The sequence below is a fragment of the Schistocerca piceifrons genome, chromosome 9 (genome assembly GCF_021461385.2).
Source record: "Schistocerca piceifrons isolate TAMUIC-IGC-003096 chromosome 9, iqSchPice1.1, whole genome shotgun sequence".
NCBI lineage: Eukaryota > Metazoa > Arthropoda > Insecta > Orthoptera > Acrididae > Schistocerca > Schistocerca piceifrons.
Window position 1 is genome coordinate 63,074,993 of NC_060146.1, and position 12,721 is coordinate 63,087,713.

Sequence of the window (12,721 nt, forward strand, 5' to 3'; positions counted from 1 at the left end):
TATTCGCACTCAGTGATACCTATCGGCTGAGGATGAGACGGCGGTCGGTCGGTACCGTTGAGCCTCTCAAGGCCTGCTCGGACGAAGTTAGTTTTGTCAACAGATCCTTTCTTTTAGTCAAATTGTGTCGTATATTTCATTTCTCCTCAGTTCTCAGAACTTTTAGCATTCTGCTGTAGCACTACATTTCCGAAGCGGCTGTTTCCTCCTTGTCTGTACGGTTAATTTATCCACCTTCCATATCTGCATCCAGACAAATATCTTCAGAAAGGATTCCTAACACTTAAATTTATACTTTATGGTAACAAATTTCTCTTTTTCACAAATGCAATTCTTGCTATTGCCCGTCTGCATATTATATACTCTCTACTGAGGCCATCGTCAATCACTTTGCTGCCGAAGTAGCAAATCTCATCCACTACTTCTAGCGACTGAATCTCTCATCTAGTTTTGTCAACATTACAATATTTTATTTGGCTACATCCTATCACTCTGTCTTCAACTTTTGTTGATATTCTTCTTATAATTTCTCTTCTATACAATGTCCCTTGCGTACGAAGTCCTTTGCTGTCTCTGACAATATTACATTGTTGTTGGCAAATCTCAAGGTTTTTAGAAAGAATTTTCACTCTGCAGCGGGATGTATGCTCATTTGAAACTTCCTGTCAGATTAAAACTGTGTGCCGGAAAGGGAACTGAACGTGGAAGCTATGCATTTCACGGGCAAGTGCTCTAGCGACTGTACTTCGGCCAGCGTGTCTTCTCGTACCTTCCAAACTTTGCAAATGTTCTCGTACAAACCCTGCAGAGCTAGCAGTTCTGAAGGAAAGAATGCTGCGGAGAAATGGCTTAGTCACATCCCAGAGGATTGCTTCCAGAATGAATTGTCAGTCTGCGGTGGAATGTGGACTGAAACGAATGTTTCACAGTGTTTTAAAGATTCAAATTTGAATAACGCGCTCTAAAAGCGAGATACAGTTACGTTGGCGGCCGTCTATTAGTAGTACAAAGATTTCGACAGTAATCATGCCGCACTGGTCGAAGGAACATCGTGCGTTCTTGGTGGAGTGCTATTTCCGCTACGGCGAATCTGTCGTGCGCGTGCAGCGTGCCTTTCGCAAGGGTTTCAAGATTCAGCGATATCAGTTCCTGCTCGTGGAATAATACTGAATTGGATAAGAAACTCGGTGCATCGGAAAACCGTCCGACTTCGCGAAAACAGGCCTCGCTCGCCTGATTTAAGCGTGCCAGACTTTTTTTACCTGTGGGGTTATTTTGAGGCGAGGGTGGCCTCCGACAAGCCGAGAACATTGCAACAGTTGTTGTTGTTGTTGTTGTTGTTGTTGTCTTCAGTCCTGAGACTGGTTTGATGCAGCTCTCCATGCTACTCTATCCTGTGCAAGTTTCTTCATCTCCCAGTACCTACTGCAACCCGCATCCTTCTGAATCTGCTTAGTGTATTCATCTCTCGGTCTCCCTCTACGATTTTTACTCTCCACGCTGCCCTCCAGTACTAAATTTGTGATCCCTTGATACCTCAGAAAATGTCCTACCAACCGGTCCCTTCTTCTTGTCAAGTTGTGCCACAAACTCCTCTTCTCCCCAATTCTATTCAATACCTCCTCATTAGTTATGTGATCTACCCATCTAATCTTCAACATTCTTCTGTAGCACCACATTTCAAAAGCTTCTATTCATTTCTTGTCCAAACTATTTATCGTCCATGTTTCACTACCATTCATGGCTACACTCCATACAAATACTTTCAGAAACGACTTCCTGACACTTAAATCTATACTCGATGTTAACAAATTTCTCTCCTTCAGAAACGCTTTCCTTGCCATGGCCAGTCTACATTTTATATCCTCTCTACTTCGACCATCATCAGTTATTTTGCTCCCCAGATAGCAAAACTCCTTTACTACTTTAAGTGTCTCATTTCCTAATCTAATTCCCTCAGCATCACCCGACTTAATTCGACTACATTCCATTATCCTTGTTTTGCTTTTGTTGATGTTCATCTTGTACCCTCCTTTCAAGACACTGTCCATTCCGTTCAACTGCTCTTCCAAGTCCTTTGCTGTCTCTAACAGAATTACAATGTCATCGGCGAACCTCAAAGTTTTTATTTCTTCTCCATGGATTTTAATACCTGCTCCGAATTTTTCTTTTGTTTCGTTTACTGCTTGCTCAATATACAGATTGAATAACATCGGGGATAGGCTACAATCTTGTCTCACTCCCTTCCCAACCACTGCTTCCCTTTTATACCCCTCGACTCTTATAACTGCCATCTGCTTTCAGTACAAATTGTAAATAGCCTTTCGCTCCCTGTACTTCACCCCTGCCACCTTTAGAATTTGAAAGAGAGTATTCCAGTCAACATTGTCGAAAGCTTTCTCTAAGTCTACAAATGCTAGAAACGTAGGTTTGCCTTTCGTTAGTCTATTTTCTAAGATAAGTCGTAGGGTCAGTATTGCCTCACGTGTTCCAACATTTCTGCGTAATCGAAACTGATCTTCCCCGAGCTCGGCTTCTATCAGTTTTTCCATTCGTCTGTAAAAAATTCGCATTAGTATTTTCAGCTGTGACTTATTAAACTGATAGTTCGGTAATTCTCACATCTGTCAACACCCGCTTTCTTTGGGATTGGAATTATTATATTCTTCTTGAATTTTGTCAGGACTGGCTCTCCCAAGGCCGTCAGTAGTTCTAATGGAATGTTGTCTACTCCCGGGGCCTTGTTTCCAGTCAGGTCTTTCAGTGCTCTGTGAAACTCTTCTAGGCGCGCAGTCCGGAACCGCGGGACTGCTACGGTCGCAGGTTCGAATCCTGCCTCGGGCATGGATGTGTGTGATGTCCTTAGGTTAGTTAGGTTTAAGTAGTTCTATATTCTATGGGACTGATGACCACAGAAGTTAAGTCCCATAGTGCTCAGAGCCCTTTGAACCATTTTTGAAACTCTTCACGCAGTATCGTATCTCCCATTTCATCTTCATCTACATCCTCTTCCATTTCCATAATGTTTTCCTCAAGTACATCGCCCTTGTATAGACCCTCTTTATACTCCTGCCACCTTTCTGCTTTCCCTTCTTTGCTTAGAACTGGGTTCCCATCTGAGCTCTTGATATTCATACAAGTGGTTCTCTTTTCTCCAAAGGTCTCTTTAATTTTCCTGTAGGCAGTAAACAGTTAAAATATCGAATTAAAAATGAAATTTGCAGAAGTCCTCTTGCAGTTACGAAAGATGTGTTCAAAAACTGGATGAAACGTCTCCAGTGTTGTGTCCCCGCTAATGGTCGTCATTTGTCCTAAATTGTATTTCATAAGTAAACTTGAATAAATGTTGTACCTTGTGTAAAATATTTAACCTCGCTTCGCGATTGTTATTCAAATCTGAAATCATCAAAACATTGTGAAGCGCATTATAGATTAAATTTACCGATATGTCGGTAGACAGAATTTTAATTTCGTGTTCCTCGAACGCTTCACGCATTTTGTAGAGCTTTAGCCGTATTTGAGGCTAAGTTCTCATGCTATTATTTTCTCCGAAAGTTAGCCGAGAGATTTGTTGGGCACTGGTATTTCTAAATATGGCAACTGTTGAAACGTCTCCTTAGAAAAATTTATGAATGACTGTGCTGATAAGCCACTTACATTATTTGATTTTCAAAAGGCTGAGCAGAACTGAACGTACTCAGACATTTCGCTCTTTACCTATTCTGATCAACGCTAAACTGGCACACAATATTTTTAGCGCAACGCAATCTGACTTTCAAAACTCGCTACAAAAGAATGGCCCTGACTCACAATAACCTATACCTTTCATGAATCACTCACCTCACAAAAATCTTCGTTACTCGAACTACTGCAATACAGCGAGCGCCACTACTGCCAGCTAAGATTCTAACTACTGAAGGCACTAACTAATGATTGGCATAGTCAGCAAATGAAAGATTTTGATAGAGAACAAACAATGTATTTATCTTAATAGTGTTGAAAAGTCATATATATATATATATATATATATATATATATATATATATATATCAGTTCATGACATCCAGTCTTACAAATTTAGTGTCTCTGATGGACACACGTCCAGATCATCCGCTCTCAAAACTCCGCCATCTCTCTCCTCACATCCACCATTGCTGGCGGCTCACCTCCAACTGCCCAACGCTACGCGCTGTTAACATCCAGCTGCGCAACACTACACAAGCGAATATTACAACAACGCCAACCAGCCACAGACTGCACACAGCACAGTCAGTGATTTTCATACAGAGCGCTACGTGGCGTTACCAACATAAAAACCTAAACAGCCTACTTACACTGTCAACTAAAATGTTGTGTCTATCCCCGCTCTTGTCTAGAGGGGAGACCCTCAGTTCAGTTTTTAATGGCGAGTTAAGGGATACTGTCATGATTAACGCGAAATGCACGAGGAAGTCTGCTTGATTCGCGGAACGCACGTGACCCTGTATGCTTCGCAGTAGCCGGGAAACGGCCTCGCGATGCCAAGCAGATGTGGTACGTGTGGCTGGACTGGTGAATCTTTTCCGAGCCGTTTTGCCGCGTGGTAGAGTAGCGGAACTCCCTGTGGCTGCTACTCGCGAGTCAGCCTGTTTATTTCATTCTCACTTTTTGTTTGACTTATTGTGTACTCTGTAATTTGGAAGTAGGTATCTGAAGTGCTCATGTGCGATTTTTTTGGTTCTGTGCCACAATCTGAGAAAACGGAACCATTACGGGATCGCTTCGTAGTCCGCCTGGCTGTCTAACTGTTAACAACCCTTTTCCTCGTGAATGGGTGGACGTATCAAGTTCAAATTTACGTCACACGTTAAGGACTATAGTCCCTTGGTATGGTAAAATGTATAAGCTAAGTCAATTCAGTCATGAGATACGGAAATTTATATCACATACACTGAAGAACCGAAAAAACTGGTACACCTGCCTAACATCGTATAGGGTCTCCGCGAGCACCCAGAAGTGCCGCAACAATACGTGGCATGGACTCGACTAATGTCTGAAGAAGTGCTGGAGGGAACTAACACCAGCAGGGCTGTCCGTAGATCCGTAAGTGTACGAGGGGGCGGAGATCTCCTCTGAGCAGCACGTTGCAAGCCATCCCAGATGTGTTCAGTAATGTTCATGTGTGAGGCGTTTGGTGGCCAGTGGAGTGGTTTAAACTCGGAAGAGTGTTCCTGGAGCCACTCTGTAGCAATTCTGGACGTATGAGGTGTCGCATTGTCCAGTTGGAATTGCCCAAGTCCTTCGGAATGCACAATGGACATGAATGAATGCAGGTAATAAAACAGGATGCTTACGTACGTGTCACCTGCGAGAGACGTACTGCTATATGACTGCTCGTTGCTGTATGCTGGTTCTTTATATATTTTTAATTTATATTGAAGCTGTGTGACCATCTCCCCGTGTTACCTTAGGGAATAGTACCCTACTTTGCGTCCTGGCTGCTAATATACCAGGCCCATAAGAAAAGGTGTCTAATTGTGACCCTTATTTGATTAATTTAATAAAAAATTAATTATTTTTTAAATATGCGCAACGGAAACTGGTGCGAGTTTCTCTAAGATAACACGTTCTTGGGTGGTTGAGCTCAAAGCCGTCCTACAGCAGCTGGTAGCCTATCTAAATTCACATTTCAGATTATTTCTGTATTTCATTAACTTTAGAAAATCGGACTGAATAAGATACATCCTACCCATTTCATGTGTCAAGTGACTGGGGGACTATTTGTTAACTGAAATGCTGACTCTCATTTAATAGATTTATTTTCTACTTTGATGAAAACTTAAGAAGCCGACATCACAATATTTCTTTAGTTACAAAACTTCAGCGTTACCTCTCATGGGTAGGACAATGACAAAACGAAAACGCTACACGAATAATTTCATATATGACACATAATTTGATAATGACACAAAAAATATATGACACACAATTTCATAATAACACAAAAAATACGTAAGTGGTCCACACCGTCTTTAGCGGGAAAATCGTCATTCATTCTTTAAGACTCACTTATCGTCATGCATGAATTACACCACTAAAAATTTAAGGTAGGCCACTGCTGAAGGTAGATAACCTCTATCAGAGAAAAGATTCTGGGCAAAAATGATGTACTATTGGCGCCAAAATGAAGTGCGAACTGAACTCACAAAGAAAGTACCAAAAATAATTAAATTTCGCGACAGAAATTTCTCGATCTACCATCCGATAGCCAATCTGCACTCATTGAGCTAAAAGTGAAGCTTATAACTCGGGAAATAGCTACATGAACTGATGGTTCCTGTTGCACGCTCACTACCACAAAGCAAAATTTCACAAACACATTTCAGAGAAAACTATTGCAAATAAATTAAAACCGTAACCTGTACCGATGAAGATATGTTGAATGCGTGCTATGAGCATACCCTGTCGTGAATTTGTAGCCATATTAGCTCATTTCTATCTCACCAAATCTGCGAGCTGCTGTGCTCCCGCGTCAGGTCCGTCTCATGGCTGGCCCCACGGTGCTCTCCACGCGCCAAAATCCGACCAGCGTTCCTATTCAGACGCGGTGGTGGGGATACTAACCTCACCCTCGCACTAACTTTGTAACCTACCCTGGTGCCTGTTTTCATCTTTGCTTGCTGCTCTGGCCTACCCGCCGTTATTCTTGTAATGTTGGCAATGACTGCTATTCCCTTAAACTGTTCCCTCTGGTCCTTTCTCCCGCTACATTTGACTTCCATTCATACCCATGCACACTCATACAGGATGGAACAAGGAGCTACATATAAACGGCGTGTGACCTCTTTGTGAAATTATGAAAAATAAACAAATGCGTCAAATATTCCTTTCACCCAGCGAAGTATTGAAGCTGCTAGCAATCAAAGAAAAACTTATATCTCGATGTAGAAAACATAATTACTTCCTACTGTAACCTGAGGCAAAACGAAAGTAACGCCTCAGTACCAGGGGTCACATATCACTGCAACTGCACACGCACCACACCATTACAGAGCCTCCACCAGCTCGAACAGTCCCCTGCTGACATGCAGGGTCCATGGATTCATGAGGTTGTCTCCATACCATACATGCCCATCTGCTCGATACAATTTGAAACGAGACTCGTCCGACCAGGCAACATGTTCCCAGTCATCAACAGTCCAGCGTCGGTGTTGACGGAACGAGGCAAGGCGTAAAGCTTTGTGCCGTGCAGTCATCAAAGGTAGACGAGTAGGTCTTCGGCTCCGAAAGCGAATGTCGATGATGTTTCGTTGAATGGTTCACACGCTGACACTTGTTGATGGCCCAGCACTGAAATGTGTAGCAGTTTGCGGAAGGGTTACAGTTCTGTCACGTTGAACGATTGTCTTCAGTTGTCGCTGGTCCCATTCTTGCAGGATCTTTTTCCGGCCGCAGCGATCTCGGAGATTTGATGTTTTACCAGGTTCCTGCTATTCTCGGTACACTCGTCAAATGTTCGTACGGGAAAATCCCCACATCATCGCTACCTCGGAGATGCCGTGTCCCATTGCTCATGCGCTGACTATAACAACACGTTCAAACTCACAAATCTTGATAACCTACCATTGTAGCGGCAGTAATCAATGTAATAACTCCGCCAGACACTTGGTGTCTTATACATGCGTTGCCGGCCGCAGCGCCGTATTCTGGCTGTTTACATATCTGTGTATTTGAATACGCTTGTCTATATCAGTTTCTTTGGTGCTTCAGTTTATTTTGATACTGGAAAACTCACTCGTCAAAATCAATACGGTACTTCCCGTTGACCTACAATCATGTTATCTGAGAATAACAAAGTTTTTACTGAACAAGAAAAGGAAAAAAATACGAATATTGTTAATTTGTTGTTATATCATATGAAAAGAATATTTTTTATCATTTTTTTATCCATTGTCTGTTTGTACGTCTGTTAAAACTTCTTTTCCTCTGGAACGGGTGTTGTTGTTGTTGTGGTCTTCAGTCCTGAGACTGGTTTGATGCAGCTCTCCATGCTACTCTATCCTGTGCAAGCATATTCATATCCCAGTACTTACTGCAACCTACATCCTTCTGAATCTGCTTAGTGTATTCATCTCTTGGTCTCCCTCTACGATTTTTACCCTGCACGCTGCCCTCCAATGCTAAATTTGTGATCCCTTGATGCCTCAGAACATGTCCTACCAACCGGTCCCTTCTTCTTGTCAAGTTGTGCCACAAACTCCTCTTCTCCCCAATTCTATTCAATACCTCCACATTAGTTATGTGATCTACCCATCTAATTTTCAGCATTCTTCTGTAGCACCACATTTCGAAAGCTTCTGTTCTCTTCTTGTCCAAACTATTTATCGTCCATGTTTCACTTCCATACGTGGCTACACTCCAAAATAATCAGCTACACTCCACTGGAACAGGTGAGTGTATCAAATTCAGATTTATGTCACATACTAAACTCTATGATACCTTGTCGATCTAAAATATTTAAGCTTCTAATTAAATCAAAAGATTCGACCATTTATGCCACTTATTTCGAAACTCGCAAAGAAACTCATCAAAACATTCATGGTACTACCACGTTGACCTGGTATCATGAAATTCTGCAAGAAGCAAGGTTTCGCAGTGCAGGTAACGGAAAAAATCCGAAAATTGTTCTTTCGTAATTATCCAACACGAAAAAATATTTTTGTCACTTTTTATACGTTTGGCTGTCCGTCTGATAAGACGTCTTTTTCTCTGGAACAGGTTGGGGTATCAAATTCAAATTTTTGTCGCTTACTAAAGTCTATGGTCTCTTTGTGGTGTAAAAAGGTTAAGCTCCCACGTCAGTGCAGTCAAACGATTAGGCCAAGTATGTCACATATTTTGTTACTGTCAAACTCACTCATCAAAACAGAGAGGGTAATTCCTGTTGACGTAGAATCCTGAAATTTCGCAACAATCAAGGTCTCATAGTACAAGTAAATTAAGAAAATTCTTTAACTGTAAATACATTACATAAAAATACATTGTTGCTATTAGAACGCATTCATCAACCGTCAAAAACATAATAGACGAACATAAAATGCAAAGATAAAATGTAAATTGTACTCATGTTTTAGTGAATAAATAAAAAAGTTAAAAACCATTGAGATTCTCTATTCCCAGAGTCTGCATGGAACCCACAGTGCGTGAGTCTTGCTCGCACTTGACCAATTTTTGAAGGTGGAAACGATGTCTCGTGGAGACACTATTAAATTTACATTCAGTCGTGCATTTCCCAATCCTAGTGCGCTTGAAATCCTAAAGTTCGTTACTGAAGCAGCTAGAATCTCCTAAGAACGTATAATTGTAATTCGTATGTTGCAGTATCGTGCTGTCGTTTACTTTGTAGATATTGAGCTGTGTAATCGAATTGTAGTGACCCACTAAACCAACTATTCTTTAAAAAATCAAACTCCTATGAATAAAACAGCTTCAGACTCGTGTTTATTTTACAAATGAGTTAATGTGTTAGATATTCGACTTCAAGCGTGTCAGAGAGAAAAAGTTTAGGAAAGGTATGAAATTATGTTCAAAGATCGTAAAAGTCGACTAGAGCACTCATTATGAAAGAGTGGAGGCTCCATTTTAAGCAAACGTTAGTTTTTCACGCATCTAAATGTTTGTCATCTCCTATCTCTTGAACTATGTGCCGCAAAATGAACAATTTTGCAGTTATATTCGATTATATACATAGATATCGACTGCAAACTGTAATACAGCTGGTAGTGAAGAAATAATAGATTACATCGTAGTGCCAGATGCTGAACTTTGGCTGTATGAACAGTGAAAATGTAGTACGCGATAAATGTTTTTCCTTTCATCATTTTGAGGACGGTGTCAGCGAGAATGCGTTTCCTAAACTTCCAAAATTACGTGTAAAGTTTGATGAAAGGCGATAAGCCATCTCGTTCTCAGATATTGGATCAATAAAGTCCGCGCGTTTGAGAGCCGTCAGTTACGCTCCCGTGTGATAAACGCTCAGTTCCTGACCGTAACACACTCCTGGAAATGGAAAAAAGAACACATTGACACCGGTGTGTCAGATCCACCATACTTGCTCCGGACACTGCGAGAGGGCTGTACAAGCAATGATCACACGCACGGCACAGCGGACACACCAGGAACCGCGGTGTTGGCCGTCGAATGGCGCTAGCTGCGCAGCATTTGTGCACCGCCGCCGTCAGTGTCAGCCAGTTTGCCGTGGCATACGGAGCTCCATCGCAGTCTTTAACACTGGTAGCATGCCGCGACAGCGTGGACGTGAACCGTATGTGCAGTTGACGGACTTTGAGCGAGGGCGTATAGTGGGCATGCGGGAGGCCGGCTGGACGTACCGCCGAATTGCTCAACACGTGGGGTGTGAGGTCTCCACGGTACATCGATGTTGTCGCCAGTGGTCGGCGGAAGGTGCACGTGCCCGTCGACCTGGGACCGGACCGCAGCGACGCACGGATGCACGCCAAGACCGTAGGATCCTACGCAGTGCCGTAGGGGACCGCACCGCCACTTCCCAGCAAATTAGGGACACTGTTGCTCCTGGGGTATCGGCGAGGACCATTTGCAACCGTCTCCATGAAGCTGGGCTACGGTCCCGCACACCGTTAGGCCGTCTTCCGCTCACGCCCCAACATCGTGCAGCCCGCCTCCAGTGGTGTCGCGACAGGCGTGAATGGAGGGACGAATGGAGACGTGTCGTCTTCAGCGATGAGAGTCGCTTCTGCCTTGGTGCCAATGATGGTCGTATGCGTGTTTGGCGCCGTGCAGGTGAGCGCCACAATCAGGACTGCATACGACCGAGGCACACAGGGCCAACACCCGGCATCATGGTGTGGGGAGCGATCTCCTACACTGGCCGTACACCACTGCTGATCGTCGAGGGGACACTGAATAGTGCACGGTACATCCAAACCGTCATCGAACCCATCGTTCTACCATTCCTAGACCGGCAAGGGAACTTGCTGTTCCAACAGGACAATGCACGTCCGCATGTATCCCGTGCCACCCAACGTGCTCTAGAAGGTGTAAGTCAACTACCCTGGCCAGCAAGATCTCCGGATCTGTCCTCCATTGAGCATGTTTGGGACTGGATGAAGCGTCGTCTCACGCGGTCTGCACGTCCAGCACGAACGCTGGTCCAACTGAGGCGCCAGGTGGAAATGGCATGGCAAGCCGTTCCACAGGACTACATCCAGCATCTCTACGATCGTCTCCATGGGAGAATAGCAGCCTGCATTGCTGCGAAAGGTGGATATACACTGTACTAGTGCCGACATTGTGCATGCTCTGTTGCCTGTGTCTATGTGCCTGTGGTTCTGTCAGTGTGATCATGTGATGTATCTGACCCCAGGAATGTGTCAATAAAGTTTCCCCTTCCTGGGACAATGAATTCACGGTGTTCTTATTTCAATTTCCAGGAGTCTATTTGCGTTATAGTGTTAAACTTTTATCGTAAGATTATAGCTCCTCCTGAGCAGATTGTGGCAACGGTCTTGCCGCAGTGGATACACGAGTTCGCGTCAGATCACCGAAGTTAAGCGATGTCGGGCGTGGTCGGCACTTGGATTGGTGATCATCCGGGCTACGATGCGCTGCTGCCATTTTTCAGGGTGCACTCAGCCTCGTGATTCCAATTGAGGAGCTACTCGACCGAACAGCAGCGGCTCCGGTCAAAGAAAGCCATCATAACGACCGGGAGAGCGGTGTGCTGACCACACGCCTCTCCTATCGGCATCCTCAGCTGAGGACGACACGGCGGTCGGGTGGTCCCGATGGGCCACCTGTGGCCTGCGGACGGAGTGAGCAGATTGTGACAGCATTTTAAATTTTGGAATTCGGCCAATAATTACGCGAAATATTGAATGACATATTTTTGTTGCCTCTCATATACGTTAGATAGGCAACTTAAAACTGGTACCAGGTTCGGGGGTAGCGATTTAATAGTAGGGATTGTGGATGTTTACTGATGAAAATTCACTCAGAGGGAATTGTTAGCAATATGAAAATATCTCATGCCGTTGTGGGTTTTCGTACTGTAAAGCCGGGTTTTCGTAGGAGCAGGAATTTTGCGCCGTGCAAACACGACGTAGCGATTTGGATCGGCAAGGTTGCAAAATTTAAATATATTGACACCGTAAGCGCATTAACCATTCAGCCCGCAAGGGGAGTCTGGGAAGACCATCACTCCTGGCTGTAGGACCGTATCTACATCTACATCTACGTCTGCGTGGCTAATCTAAAAATCACACTTAAGTGTATATTAGAACTTTCAGAGAGTTTCGTAAGCGTTTCAAGATTCAGCCGCGATATCCAATTCCTGATCGTGGAATAATATTGAACTGGGTAAGAAACTTCCGTGCAATTGCCAGCGCCAGCGCATCGGAAAACGGTCTGACCTCCCGAAAACAGGCCTCGCTCGTCTTATTTAACCGTGCCAGACTTTTACCTGTGGGGTTATTTGGAGGCGAGGGCGTACTCCGATAGGCCGAGAAGCTTGCAACTGTTAAAAGATCGAATTCACGATGAAATTTGCATAAGTCCTCTAGCAGTAACGAAAGATGCGTTGAAAAACTGGGTGAAACACTTTGAGTGTCGTGTGTCCACGAATGGTCGTCATTCGTCCGTTGTCGTATTTCATAAGTAAACTTGAATAAATGTTGTATCTTGTGTAAATATTCAACTATGTTTC